General features: G+C 36.7%; 1 protein-coding gene and 1 pseudogene across 1 annotated transcript in view; one reads left to right on the forward strand and one right to left on the reverse strand.

The window, feature by feature from the left end:
* Positions 1-15,197, reverse strand: part of TACR3 (tachykinin receptor 3) — an 83,055-nt gene that overhangs the window by 28,983 nt on the left and 38,875 nt on the right. The gene's annotated exons all lie outside the window — the stretch shown is intronic.
* Positions 11,423-11,567, forward strand: LOC112647401 (U2 spliceosomal RNA; annotated as a pseudogene).

Here is a 15,197-nt window from a genome sequence, read left to right on the forward strand (position 1 = left end):
AATCAAAGAAGGATTTTTAAGAAAGGTTATTAATAGATTTAGATCTTAGAGACATCACTATGAAGACAGTGTAGAATGGATTTTATTTGAGTAAGATTTAATGGAGGCGAGGATATTATTCTAGGTGAGAAATTATGTAGATCTAAATAAGAGTAGAGCAGGAGCTTATGAAAGAAGGGAATCTATCGAAGTGCTTTCAGAGTTAATTTGAAGAACCTTGTTACTGATAGGATTTCAGATGATGAAAGGAAGACATAGATTATTTTCAGTTTTTTGTTTTTGTTTGTGTGTGTGTGTGTGTGTGTGTTTGCTTTGATCTGGGCCACTATTTGGCTGTTAGTAATACTCGCATGAAATGGGGAAGAAGAATAAAGATGATTATATCATTTTGACCAGCTTATTTTGAAGTGTTTAATATATTACACATAGGGCTGGGGTGAAAAATGATTGATAGAATTTTAATCTGGAGCTTAGAGCCTGGACCTCAGAAGGAAAGTCTAGAAATGGGCATATTGTAAATGTAGATTTGGAAGTAATTTTCAAGTGTCCTAACGTAGATGAAATTATCCAAATAAGACTCTATATGAAAGCTATCAAAATATGAAAAATGGGCCTCTAGAGGTAAAGAGTAGCACTTTAGTGGTTGTTAGAGAAAGAAAAGCCAGAAAAAGATACTGAAGAGGAATTGCCCGAGGAAAGAATAAAGGCAAATACCATAGGAGAGACATCTCAAGTGTGAAGTGATCAGAAGATATCTATTGCTTCAATCTGGTCAGAGGCTGAATATCTCCAATGAATTTAGTGACGAGGGCAAAAGTATCTTTGGCAAAGATAGTTTCATGAGAATGGTGGGTTGGAAGCCAAAAAATTATAACAAGAGGAGTAAAAGATTGGTAAACAAGAGAAGAAAGCAAATGAAAACAGCAAAAGATGGAAGGGATGTAAGCATGCTTGCATTTTGAGGAGGATCATAGTGACGTGAAAGAAGGTTTAACTGATGGAAGAGTAGGAAGTGCCAAGGATCCAGAACACAAGTAATGGATAAATGAAGAACATGAGAACACTAAGACTAGAGGAATATTGCAGAAGCTTGGAGAGGTGTGCAGACAATGAGCCTTGAAAGCAATCTATGGTCACTTGAAACCTTAAGCTCCACCCTGAAATAAGTCTGAATAGAATGCTGGGAATTGTTCTGTACTGCAGAAGAGATGTGTTGCTGTGGAACTCAATTGCAAGGAGCAATCAAACCCAGGAGTGACCATTGTTAAGGCCGTTAGGGAAGAGGACTCATCAGCTATAAGGAACCACACTTCCTAAAATTAAAATGAAATCCATATTAAAATTTGAATCAGAATGAATTGGAGGACAAAAAATGGGAATGCTATAAGGTCATTTGCTGTATCTACCTGTCCAAAAATTGAAATATACATACAACTGTCTTAGAAAAAGTATTCAAAATAAATAGATTCGTATTTTTCTCCTTAAAATTAATATAAATAAAACTAGAAGCTAAAAAAAAAACTAGAATGTTTATTTTTCAGCCAACTAATATAACCTTGGATGAGAAAAGAATGATTATGTGTGAAGCAACACATTTCAGAGAGCTGAGAATCTGATCTGTTGTTCAATCACCCAAAGACATGGATTCTGTGAGTTCTCTCTAAAACTTAAAAAAAAAAAAAAAAAAAAGAAAGAAAAACTGCATGTGCTGTAAAATAGTTCCTTTTGCTCATGGCAAAAATATTTTTGTGGTTTGTCATTGCAGAATATAATAGAACAGCCATTTGTATGCCACATATGTATTATAAAATGAAATCACCTCAGTAAAATGCTCCTGCACTATGTATGTTTGCCTTTTGGTTATGGGACTTGTGAAAGGTACAGGGAAAACCCTTCGCATTTGATTAATTTTCTCAAAGCTGCTGACATTCTAAGATGTCTTATAGGAAGATAGGAGAACAATAGAAACCAAGTTGTAAGGTCCGTGGTCTCCCAATCAATGTATTACAGGTCATCCCCGAGTAAATGCAAGTTGACTTATTGTCTCCCAGCAGTGGAGTTACAGCTCTCTATACAGAGTCCTTCCTAGTAAAATGCCTGGTCTTGTAATGAAATGTTCTAGGAAATGTCTTATGAAATCTTCTGGCTAGAAGGAAGACTGGGGTTGTGATGATGGAGACCTGGTTTGTTTTCTCAGTCAAGTAACAGTGTCTTTTAGTTCTCCATGAAACCTTGTTTTAAAATAAACTAGTCTGTGGTGTTCAAGCTGGATTAACATGGTATGTGAGTTTATGGCCATCAATCATGTGTTTTTCAATTTCTGGTAAGGTATTGTTAATATAAAGGAAATTAGTATCTCATACGTGATCTTCTGCCTTTTAATCAGAATGGATAATGCTGGAGGATCTATTGTTTATTCTAATTAATACTGAAGTTTGTATTCCCTTTTGGTATACAACTACTATTCCATCCATTGTTTTCAGTTCTTTTAGGATGCTCTTTTCCTTTATAGATTTAATATGTGAAGCATGTATGTGTTCCTTTAAGGTGTCAGTGAAAAACATTCTTCTCATCTGGGCTTAGATGGCTATGGCAAAAGGTTTTAGAAATTCCTATTTCAGAGATTTGTATAATGCTTCCAGATCATGTTGGAGAATGATGAAATAATGAAGCAGAAATAATCTGCAGATAATACCTGAGAATGAAAATGTAAGAAGTATTCACAATGTATTATTTCGCTAGTTCTAAATATTTCAGAATGAAAACAGATTAAAGACAGGTTTGGAAGGAACAGAAATGATTTGAAAAATACATAAGTTTGGAAATACACTGAGGAAAGCATATAGAAGTACAGAGAATCATAGTTCTTTAGGATTAACTAAGTAAAGGAGTAGAGGAAAGTCTCTCTGAAATCTTTTCAGAAATTAAATAAAAATAAAAACAGGAGCACAAAGACATCTGAAAAAGACTTAGAGGAAATAATTAGAATTAAAGGGTCTATGCAACATTGTGTGACAGAAAACAACATCGACAACAACCTTCCTTTTCTTTTTTAAAAAGATTTTATTTCTTTGAGAGAGAGAGAGAGAGAAAGAGAGAGAGAGAGAAAGAGAGGGAGGAGAGAGAGAGAGAGAGAGAGAGAGAGGTGAGCAGGGGCAAGGGACAGTGAGAGAGAAAGCAGACTCCTCGTAGGGCAGGGAGCCCGATGTAGGACCTGGCCCTGGGATCATAACCTGAGCCAAAGGCTGACACTTAACTGACTAAGCCACCCAGGTGCCCCCAACATTATTATACTATCTGTAATCATCTCCTGACATGGAGGAGAGTGACATTGAATATAGGGCAGATATAGTGTTTGCTGGGAAGGGTAATAGATATAGATCAGAATTTGGACTATTTGAGTTATAGGAACAATACTACAATTGGAACTGTAGGAACAGCACTAAATTGAAAATTATGAGTGCATGGTCTTTGGAGCAGAGAAATGGATCAAGGAGAGGCTGCAAAGAAGGGACAGGTGGGGAGGAAGAAGATGAAGAGGGAGAGACAGACATAATTACGTGGTTGCTGACTTGAGAAGACATGCCAAAGGAATTTTATGTTCTGAGAGGTAAATTCCCCCTTTTGACTAATCTACAAAGTCCAGGAGGTATTTGCATATTTCATTCAGGACACGTGAAAAAAAGTGATGCACATGAAGTCAGTTAAAAACCAGGTCACATAACTAATGGTAAATGACAATGAAAGAGTCCTGGGAACTGGCTCTTGATAAACATGGGGGGAGTCAGTCACTCACAAGCTCTGTATTGGGGGGCTTGGGCATCATGCCAGGTACTTTATTTTTATTTTTTAAAAAGATTTTATTTATTTATTTATTCATGAGAGACACACAGAGAGAGGCAGAGACACAGGCAGAAGGAGAAGGAGGCTCCCTGTGGGGAGTCTGATGCAGGACTCAACCCCAGGACCCCGGGATCACAACCTGAGCCAAAGGCAGCCGCTCAAACATGGAGCCACCCAGGGGCTCCATGGCAGGCACTTTAAAAGATTGCAAAGATTATGTAAAGATGGGAAGGTGAAGTCTTTTCAGAAGGCACTGTTTCTTTGAGGGCAGGAATGAAAAAAGAGGACTGGAGGAGAACAGGGTAGTGAAGAGGGCTCTCACAAGCCAACTGCCAACTAGGGATGAGAAAGAATAAAACATTCAAGTCCAGCAAACAGAAAAATGGTTTCGGTTTTCTGTCAGCCGAAGATAAGCCTGTTGGAATGAAGTAGAGGGAAGTACTACCCTAACCCTCCCATTTAGTGTACTCTCTCTCCCTTGTTAAAGAACTTGCATCTTTATAACAGCAGAAATACTCCTTGGTGCCAGCAAGCTGCCAGAGCCCTGAAGTGACTTAATCAGAGGGTTCCTTTCCAAAAATTATCAATGCCCCCCCTTCTCAAATTTATATGTTAAAGTTCTAACCCTCAATACCCGAGAAGGTGATTGTATTTGGAAACAGGACCGTTAAGAAGTTAAATAAGGTAAAGTGAAAGTCCTATGGGTGGACCCTAATTTAATATGACTGCTGTCCTTATATACAGAGGCAAGTCACATGAAGACACTGGAGGAAGACGGCCAGCCACAAGCCAGGGAAAGACACCTTGATCTTCTAAGCCTCCAGAACCTTGGAAAAACAAATTTCTGTTTTTAAGTCACTTTGTCTGAGGTTATTTGTTATGGCTTCGCTAACAAACTCATACATTTTCTTTCCACCTTTCTCCCCCACGTCATCTCACCACTTCTAAATCATATGTGGGAGGTATTATGAAATATAACTGATACTTGTGTTCTGTTACCTAACCTCGATAGATCCACGGTGAGTTCCATGCAATTCACATAGCTGCTCCTGTGGCTGAAGTGGCTAATTTAATCTGCTATCTCTTACTGGTTACCTGCAGCAGAGAGAGCCCTTAATTCTGTCAACCCCTGGGTCCTAGCTGTCAACCAAAAGGACACTAAGAAAGAAATGCTTGTTCTTCATGTATTCTTTGGGGTTTTGGAAGGGATTTTTCTTTTTAGAAAAAGATTTATGGTTGATGTTACCAGCTGAGGGCATAGGGCAGAACAGGAGGTTTGTGAAAATGTTTGCTAGGACAGCAAATCTGCTATGCAGATATGCAATACTTAAGCCTAGGAGTATACCCTCTGTTATTCATTGTTCTGTTAACTGAACCTATTAATTATTTTACATGGTCAGGCAATTTATATTTGATATTGATAAAGTTAGTCCTGCAAAAACACTGAAATGATTTTTTCCTTTATGAAAGAAAGGAGACTTTTTTCCAGCATAATTTTATGTTACAGGAATTTGGAATTATGTAATGAGTATTATATGCATGCATATAAACTCGTTTTACTGACTAGACTTCTTAGCTTAATGGAATACTTTATCAAGAATCTGTACAATAGAGAGAGTCCTATATATTACCTGTGACAGGGCTAAGAATATTTTTATTTAATGAAATATAGAAACTTTTCAAGGACAGTTTAACTCATTCAGCAATAGATCAGTAGACTTCATTTTTTAGCACTGAGAATATTAATATAGTCTTGAAGACATTCACTTTATTCCACAGACTTAGCCTAAAATCTTTCCCGTGCATGCTGGGACAAGGGGCAGAGGACCAGGGTAGAACTCAGGAAGTCTAAATTCCAGAATTGTTCTCCCCTTTCATGATTTTGACTTTTACCCAGTCACATCAGATAATCTCAAGCTGAAGACTACTACTACATTATCATTGATAGTAATACAGGCTGTATGACTATGATGCAAACAGGCATAGAAGAAGATATTTATTCACTTTCACTTTTGAGAGCACAAAAATAGCTGCATAAAGTGTCAGTTAGCTATTCACCTGTTTCAAAGAATATTTTACTAGGCTGTTATTAATTGGTTACCTCTAGTAAAGAGTAACAATGCTATCAGTGGAATTTTCTGCAGATCGAAAGATATTTAACAGAGTTGAAAATAATAAAGTAGAAATAATGGAATAAATATAAATAGAAGCAGACTCTTCTGGCAAAAATATTTTTCTCTGCTCCTCTAACTTGGGCTTCAGGTGGTTGGTGGTGTGGAGAATGGGAGGAAGGAAAAAGAGACATGAACAGAGAAATTTGTGCTCATGATACATGGAAGGGGTTGCACCTATATTCATAATTATGTCCTACAGAGGGTGGCAGAGAATGTTCTTATGAAAATTTCTAATCACAGTACAGAATAGATTGATTGACCACCATGCTCTTAGATTCCAGGAGTGTGAAACATTTTCCACAGTTGTAACATGAGTTGTCATCTTCCTTAGCACAAGTAAGTGTTCCCTCTGCTGGAACACACCTCCAGCTGTATGCAGACCGTTTCCACCTTGCTGGATTCTCCTAAAAGTGAATTCATCTTCACTCCAAATTGCTGGATTTGCTCACAGGCTTCATGTTTCTTGTCACTAGCATCTTAATTTTCTCAGTAATTGAGTCTTTAAATAAAACTTTTAATTTCCTCTCTCTGTCTTCATATCTAATCAGTCACCAAATTCTGATGATTATTTTAAGTTTTTCACATTGATCTCTTTCTACTTCACCTCTACCTTCACTAACTTTGACTTCTTGCTTATGTATCTCTAAAGTAAGATAAAAACCTTTCCTGTTGCTCCAAGAGCATTGTTGTGAGTGTAAAGTAAAATAATGTAGAGATTGTGTGTTATAAATGTTATGGAATTGGAAAACTTTTTCATCATAGATTCTGAGCTAGTTGCAGGCTCGATTGTTTCCTTGCCTCACCATCTAGTGCACTGCTGCAGTGCATATAAAGACATGTAAATTTTATATGAATACATATTATATAAGTAATGGACACAGAACTACTGCATATAAATGACATGACCTTGAACTATAAGCATAAGTTGATACTCTAAGTATTAATATTTCCTGTGATTTTCCTTCCTGTTTTCTGCCCCATGAAACACTTGCCTAAACATACATCAAAGCACATACTTTTTCTTTCCCCCAACTAGATAGGGGTCAGGGTAGAGATGGAAGTGGAGGGATGGCTGAGATCACAGAGAAGAAATGTAGGGACTGAAGCGCTACAAATTAAAAGAAGGATAGATTTTATTTTTGAATGGAGGGGACTCGATGCTTAACTGACCTTAAGTGTGGGTCTTTCTATCCATCTATCTGCATGATACATCACTTTCAGACAACAATATAATTATGTGTAACTTTGATTGCTTGAGTGGGGTCAGAGAATCGAGGGAAAACTTTGGTATGTAAGCAGAATCAACTGCAGAGAATCCATTAGAAAATTTTCAGTGAGCTTAGACCACTAATATCTCTGACCTGAAATATATCCTCTTTTAAGGTGAAATAAAATCACTTGTGCACAATGCCTGGTATATACTAGATGTTGAATAAAGATTTTATGAATCTTAGTCACAGGTATTTATAGTTGGAATAGAACTTACAGGTGATATATCTCAATCTTCTTATTTTTACAAATAAGACAATGAATCCAGAGAAAAGTGATGATTTAAATAAGAGAATGATGAAATATAGCAGGTCTAGCACTCAGTCATCCTGAGTCCCAGTTTTCCCTTCACTATATTAGAAAATGTTTCATTTCTTCTGTTTTGTATCATGTGTATCACTCTACTTGGTTTTCTCTCCCTCCTCACTCCCTCTCTTCTTCTCTCTTCATCTCCCTCTCTGGCATACAGAAAATGTGCTTATTTGACTTTACATATCTAGATTTCCTCCAAATATAATAGTTGTATTTATACCTGTCTAATGCTAGTTGGCAATGGTAATATCATTATTGAGAAATTGTTTTAGTTGTTGCAAAACAATATCAGCATTCTTTAGGGTGTTATATTAACTAAGGGGAACTTGGGGGGTGTTGTTTTTATTCAGTATATATCAAAAGGAGCTTTAGAATATTAACAATTGATCTAAGCCAAATATACAAAAAATACTATATATTGAGCTGATTTATAACTTTTAATGATTAGCAACACATTTTTAGTGTACATTTTTTGCATATCTAAAATAGATGCCTCTTCAATTTGGTGACTGCATGCAGTCTTAGTTTACTGATGGATTGTTTTCTAAGAATTAATTTTTAAGTTGACTGTTGGTACTGTGAAATAATTATTCCTTAAAAACCATGTTATGTATTTTGGTTAGTTTAATCTTCAAAAGCCTTTTAACTCAGAGTATGTCAATAAATAATACAATAATATAATTAAATTGTACTGCCAGTAATTAAACAAATTGAAATAAGTGAAGAATTACTTTATCTTATTTACTCCCCCCGCCTTGAGCAAAGTATGGAAATGATCAGTATAATGAGAGAATAAGAACACATCCTCTAGGGGTGCCTGGGTGGCTCAGTCAGTTATGTATTTGACTCTTGATTTCTGCTCAGGTCATGATCTCAGGGTCTTGAGATCAAGCCCTGCATCAGGCTCCACACTCAGCAGGGAGTCTGCATGAGATTCACTCTCCCCCCTGCCCCTCTCCTCCTCCCCCCATTCTCACTTGTGCTCACTCGCTCTCTCTCAAATAAGTCTGAAAGAAAAAGAACATGTTTTGTAGAATCAGATTTGCTGGGTTCAAATCTTGACTTTATCATTCAGGAGACTAGGCAATTCCTTAACCCAACTATTAGCTGCTTCTTCATCTGTAAAATTCCTCATGTGGTTGTCTGAATTCAGTTGGCTAATCTATTTAAAGCACCTGAACAAGTGCCTGGTACATAACAAGCACAATGAATGCTTGTTGATTTTATAAAGCTATCATAAACATTATTCTTTTTATTAGTGATCATAATTAGGTTTATTTTTGTCTCATGAATAGATGAAAATAAGTGCAGACCGGAATTGCATATTTATGAGCATTAGGTACCAGATACTATAATACATACATTATCTTGATTAGCTCTCATCAAAAAGTTTCAAGAAAAGACATAGTATTTTGGTATTTCATAAATAAGAAATGGAGGGTGAGAGATTAAGGGTCAGAGAATGAGTAGCAGACAATACAGGAATTGAAGCAGCCTATCTGACTTCACAGTTCATGTTTTTTTTTTTTCCCATTAACAATGCACAAATATGTTACATGTGTTTATATTAGGCATGATTTCAGAAATGCAAGGAAGTCATGATGGCCCTTTTCTTACAAATAAATCTTTACTTATGGCTTAAGAAACTTGTAGCAAAAATAAGTATATATGTGACACAATATAGTTGAAATACACATGACACATAATAAGAATCAAGAACAGAGAAATGATATTTCAAATACGAGAATTCAATGAGCAAAATGTTAAGAGAATCTTAATTTTTGTAAGAACCTAATGGTAGAATTACTAATTCTACTAATTTTCTTCAATTCTTCTATATTATCATAGTAAATGAGAATAAACACTGGTTGAAAGAACTAGTTGGTTTATTGTTCTAATATAAAAATATGATAGTCAGTACCCAGACGTGGTGATTTAAGTTGCAATTTATATAAATAAAATAAAATAAAATAAAATAATAAAATAATTTTTGCTTCTTGTTATAGTAGCTGTACTTGGTGTCCATTCACTTGGGTACATGTGGCTAATGACACATTGGACAGATATAGAACATTTCCACCACTGCAGAAACGTCTGTTGGACAGCATTATTCTAGAGTATGTCAGAATGCATAACAGAATTGTCAGGAGGAAAATTTTAATGTGCAAAGTATTGTCTAGGGATTTAATGTAAAAGAATTGAATGTAATGGAAGGAATGGTCATCTTGCATTCCTTCTGAATAGGCTGCCAACTGTCTTACCAACTATCTAAGTTTGGGCAACTTTCACCTTCCTGGATCTTCAATTTCCTGATTTGTTAAATGGAAGAAAACACCTTCCACCAGGTCTACTTCCCCAGGGGAATTATGAAGGTCAGTACAGAAAATATATAAGAATGCACCTTGTATAATACAAATAATACTCAGACATAGAGTATCATTCTGAAACCTGGTTCTCTGGACTAAATAGTTTTCTAAAAGAACACAGTCCTAAAAACTTCTGTCTAGGATTCAAGTCCAAGTTCTGCCACTTATTAATTTTATAAGTTTGGGACTCAGTTTCATTTTTTCTGTAAAGCAAGAAAAATTCACACAGATATTGTGAGAATTAATATATCTGTGGAAGGAAGTCAATGTAGGTAGGTGGAGGGATGGATGACATAAGTGAAGGGAATTAAGAGCACAAACAGAATTGTCAGTCAATATTTGTTTTAAAAGATAAATAGCCAATTTTATACCTCTTTACTTCACTACCACAGTATCCTTTCTGATCTCTACAGTACTGGCATCTATATTTACAATGAAGTACCTAAAGGTACCATTTACTAAGAACAGTTCTATGTGCTAGGCACTTTTTGGAGTATTCAATATTTATTGCCTATACTGTCTGTTTTATTACTATAGCTTTGTAATATAGTTTGAAATCAGGAAGTTAATACCTCCAGCTAGATTTTTCTTCCTAAAGATTGCTTTGACTATTTGCATTTTTTTGGTGGTTCCTACACATTTTAGGATTGTTTGTCCTATTTATGTTAAAAAATGTTATTGAAATTTTGATAGGAATTGCATTGAATCTGTAGATTGCTTTGGGTAGTATGGACATTTTGGCATATTAGTTTTTCCAATCCATGAGCATGGAGTATCTTTCCATTTATTTGTGTTGTCTTCACTTTCTTTTATCAGTGTCTTATAGTCAGCGTACAGGTCTTTCACTTCCTTGGTTAAATTTATTCCTAGGTATTTTCTTATTTTTTGATACAATTGTAAATGGGATTGTTTTGTTTATTGTTTATTTCTCATTTCTGATAGTTTTTTTAATCAGTGTATAGAAATGCAACAGATTCCTGTGTGTTGATTTTATAGCACTTGTTATAGATTTCATATGCTAAGCTTAACTTTCCCATGAGAAATCTATGATTTCTGAACCTGGTCCCAATATTCTCTGCACTTGTGATTGCAGAATAAGAACTATTAATGGGTAATCCATAGAGAAATATTTTCAAGTGATTTCCAAGCACTTAGGGGCTGCAGACATTGTCTTCAAAAGTGCTATCATTTTGGGGATCCCTGGGTGGCTCGGCGGTTTGGCACCTGCCTTTGGCTCAGGGCATGATCCTGGAGTCCCGGGATTGAGTCCCGCGTCGGGCTCCCTGCGTGGAACCTGCTTCTCCCTCTGCCTCTCTCTCTCTCTCTTTCTCTATGTTTATCATGAATAAATAAATAAATAAGTAAATAATTTTAAAAAAAGTGCTATCATTTCAAAAGGAGTAAACATTTCCTCTTCTTGAGTGCTACTGGCATGCCAGAAAGAAATACAAGTATTTCATCGCTTCTCGGCCTTTTGGCTAAGATCAAGTGCAGTTAGAAGTATATCAAGGTAATATTATTCCTATCTATCATAAATTTCGGGTACTCTTTTGATTTTGTTTTGATCTTCATTCTTTTCCTTGAAGACATCGAGGTTTTTAAAGACCCAATCATATAAATTTTCATCTTATCCCAATGGATTAAAATATGTATATAATTTCCAAAATAAAAAAAGAAAAGCAGATATGTTCTAATGATGCTCATTGATTTTTTTTTTCTTTGAGTATTTGGGATCTTTTTTATTTTTATACACATGATAAGATTTTACACCAAGAATAGTCAGTTAAATAGTACAAATTTACATTTATGAGGAATGTTAAAAAAAAATTCAACTAGGGCAGCCCAGGTGGCTCAGCGGTTTAGCACCGCCTTCAGCCCAGGGCATGATCCTGGGGACCTGGGATCGAGTCCCACGTCGGGTTCCCTGCATGGAGCCTGCTTCTCCCTCTGCCTGTGTCTCTGCCTCTTTCTCTCTCTCTCTCTTTCTCTCATGAATAAATAAAATCTAAAAAAAAATTTCAAATAAAAAACCCACTTCTTTTTGTGACCCACAATCCCAACATTTTACAGTGTGGGGGAGAAAGGGGCTGGGAGGAGCTTCCAAAACAAGTCTCTCCCAAAAGAAATGACTTAAATTTCACATTCCCTCTCCACACAGGATCCAAATGGTGAGAGTATAATTTGTAATTCATCTTTTTAAGCTGTATATTTCTTTACTGCCCCAGGGGCTGGGGAAGGGCCTGTGCTCAGTGCCACTGTAGAAGGGCAGAGGGGTGTGTCTGTGCACTCTGGGCATGGGCCTGTCCTTGCGCAGCTCTTCAGAGGTCTGGGCTTGTGTGACTGAGAGTCAGTGTGTATGCATGTGTGGGCATGTTCAAGTAAGACTGTGTGTCATCCTGTATGTGTGTACTAACGCACCTGTAGGGGGCTGTGTGCAGGCTATGGGGCACCTGGCGATGATTTTGAGTCCTTTGCCCACAGGAAGATCTTGTTCAGAGGCCTGTGTTTGTTTTCCCATACACGCAAGTCTGACTCGGCGCAGCAGGAGTAAGGGTGTGTCTGAGGACATGACTTGCAGCTGTTTGCTTGTGCATAGATGTGGGTGCCTGAGTCACTGGCTGAGTTCTCATCCTTCCCTGTCACCTTCCTTCCTCCATGATACCACCCTGGTCATCCTCACCCAGTTGTTCTGCAGCACCGCTACAACTCCCTTTCCCAATACTTCGTGGTGAAAAGGAATTAAATTTTCATTTGCATTTAAAAATCTGTCTGCTCTCCATCTGGGGAGGGGGCAAGACCATGGCTTTGGCTTTTCAGCAGCACTATTTCCCGCAAGCCACCCCAATAATCCTCCTAACCCTGCCTTAATGAGTCCAACCTCTGATTTAGACTTCCTGGGAGTCCCTCTTAGGGCCTGGGACCACCCCCAAGGCAAATATAAGAAAGGCTCTCTGCACCATCCCCACCCACCCCATCAGCTGACTTCTGGTGTCTCTCTGCCTCTAGAGGCACCTACCTACCTACTACCTTACTACCTTACTTCCTTCCCCTTTCTGGGATAAGAACAAGTTCCAGCAAACAAATGACACGTGGGGGCTTTGTTGGGAGACACTGAAGGAGGGAACAGGGAAGGTGAAGATGGGCAAGAGAGGCCAGGCCCTGGGCCCCAGCACATAGTGGGTGGGGACCAGCCATCCTCCCTCCCACCTTTGTCCTTTACCTTTAAGCAATAAACCAAGCTTCACTTAAATTAAAAACAAAAACAAAAACAACAAAAAAACCCCACAAACTGTTTTAAAAATAAATGAATGAAAAATAGTTGATAAATTATCATGAACTTCTACATTAAAGTGCTCACCATGTTTATTTTTCTTTATGGAAGAGACATTTTGCAATACAGCAAAAAATTTAAAAAGATATTTTATAGTTCTTGATTTTCATTTCCCTAGGAAATTTACTACTAAAATACTGGTTTTATACCTGGATGATAGTATATACATTTTGAAGGAAGTAATACATGAGAAGGTATATGTGTTTCTTAAAATAGATAATTTTAAAGGGATATATGGTTTTATGATTAATAATATGAATAATAGGGATCCCTGGGTGGCACAGCGGTTTGGCGCCTGCCTTTGGCCCAGGGCACGATCCTGGAGACCCAGGATCAAATCCCACGTCGGGCTCCTGGTGCATGGAGCCTGCTTCTCCCTCTGCCTGCGTCTCTGCCTCTCTCTCTCTCCTCTCTGTGCATTCTCATAAATAAATAAATAAAATCTTAAAAAAAAAAAAAAAAAATATGAATAATATTATTATGGAAATTATTGAGGAAGATGCATGGAAATAAGTGGAAATATGTCATGGAGGCATACAAATGAGGGAGGGCTACAGAGATAGGAAAATCACTCTGAATTATACACTCGCTTGTACATTTACATAATGTATCAATATTTAAAGTCTACATCATATAGATAACATTAAGTTTTTTTTATTGCAAAAAAATGAAGTCCATAAAGATAAAACAATTGGTCATGGGAAAAAGTCAGACACAAAACTTCTAGTTTATTCACAAAGCCAACACTTCAGTAGATTCTCAATTAATCTAAGTGTTTGCCACCGCTGACATTGCACAACGAGCTCTCTTTTAGAAAAATATGCACATATTGTGTTACTTTATTTGCTATATAGCTCAGTAGGTAAAGGAAGACAATTGCTAGGAAAAAATCAGATTAATAGAATAAAATGTAATGTAAATTTTAAAACACAAGAGAGGGAAATGTGCTATTAAATTATTGACTCACCTTGTTATAATGGATATTTTCTAAGAATGAGAGGCTTATAGGCTAAATCTGAAAAATTGAAAGTTACACTTTTTCCCCATGTAGTTGAGCTATTGTTGTTACTTTGGTTAAATGTACTCACAGGAAATTTTCCATTTATATTTTTTGTAAATTAATGCATAGAAATAAACAAGCAACTCTAGGCCATGTGGAAATGGATTTTATCCTTAATGTAGTTTATCTCAACTATAAGTCCTGATAAAATTTATAGCTGTCTTGAATACAAAGCATTGATTTATTAAAAGGAGTAAAGTGAGAGTCAGATATAAATAACTAGACCTGAGTTCTGCATTTAGTTTTAGGTTCTCCATATTGAAAAAGGTAGAAAATGGCTCAAGAAGAATTAGGAATTAAGCATCTGCTACATAAAAGTCATGATGCTGGGCATTAGAACCACAGAATTTTAATTCCAAAAGGTCATTTTTCAAACCTGCAGCCTTCAGTACACAGGGCCTATGAAAGTTAAAGAGATATGTTTAAGATCATACTTTGATAGGGCAGTAACTAGAATAGAGATCATTGATGGGGCAGCTGGGTGGCTCAGTTGGTTAAAAAGAACCTGATTCTTGATTTAAGCTCAGGTCATGATCTCAGGGTCATGAGATCAAACCCCAGGTCAGGCTCTGCATTCAGAGTCTGCTTGAGAATCTCTCTCCCCTTGCTCTCTCTCTCTTTCTCCAAATAAATAAATACATAGATAAATTTAGAGAAAAAGAGAATAGAGATAATTGACATCCAATACCCTGCTCTTTCTGGTCAGCCATGGGATCAAGACCATACATCATGTACATGGCCCTATGGTTTTGTCTTTCTTAGTTCTTTTTTTTTTTTCTTTCTTAGTTCTTAATTCAGTCATCTAATATTCTGTCTCTATCTGTAGACTTATTTTTTTCATC

This window comes from Canis lupus, chromosome 32 (genome assembly GCF_003254725.2).
Source record: "Canis lupus dingo isolate Sandy chromosome 32, ASM325472v2, whole genome shotgun sequence".
Taxonomy (NCBI): Eukaryota; Metazoa; Chordata; class Mammalia; order Carnivora; family Canidae; genus Canis; species Canis lupus.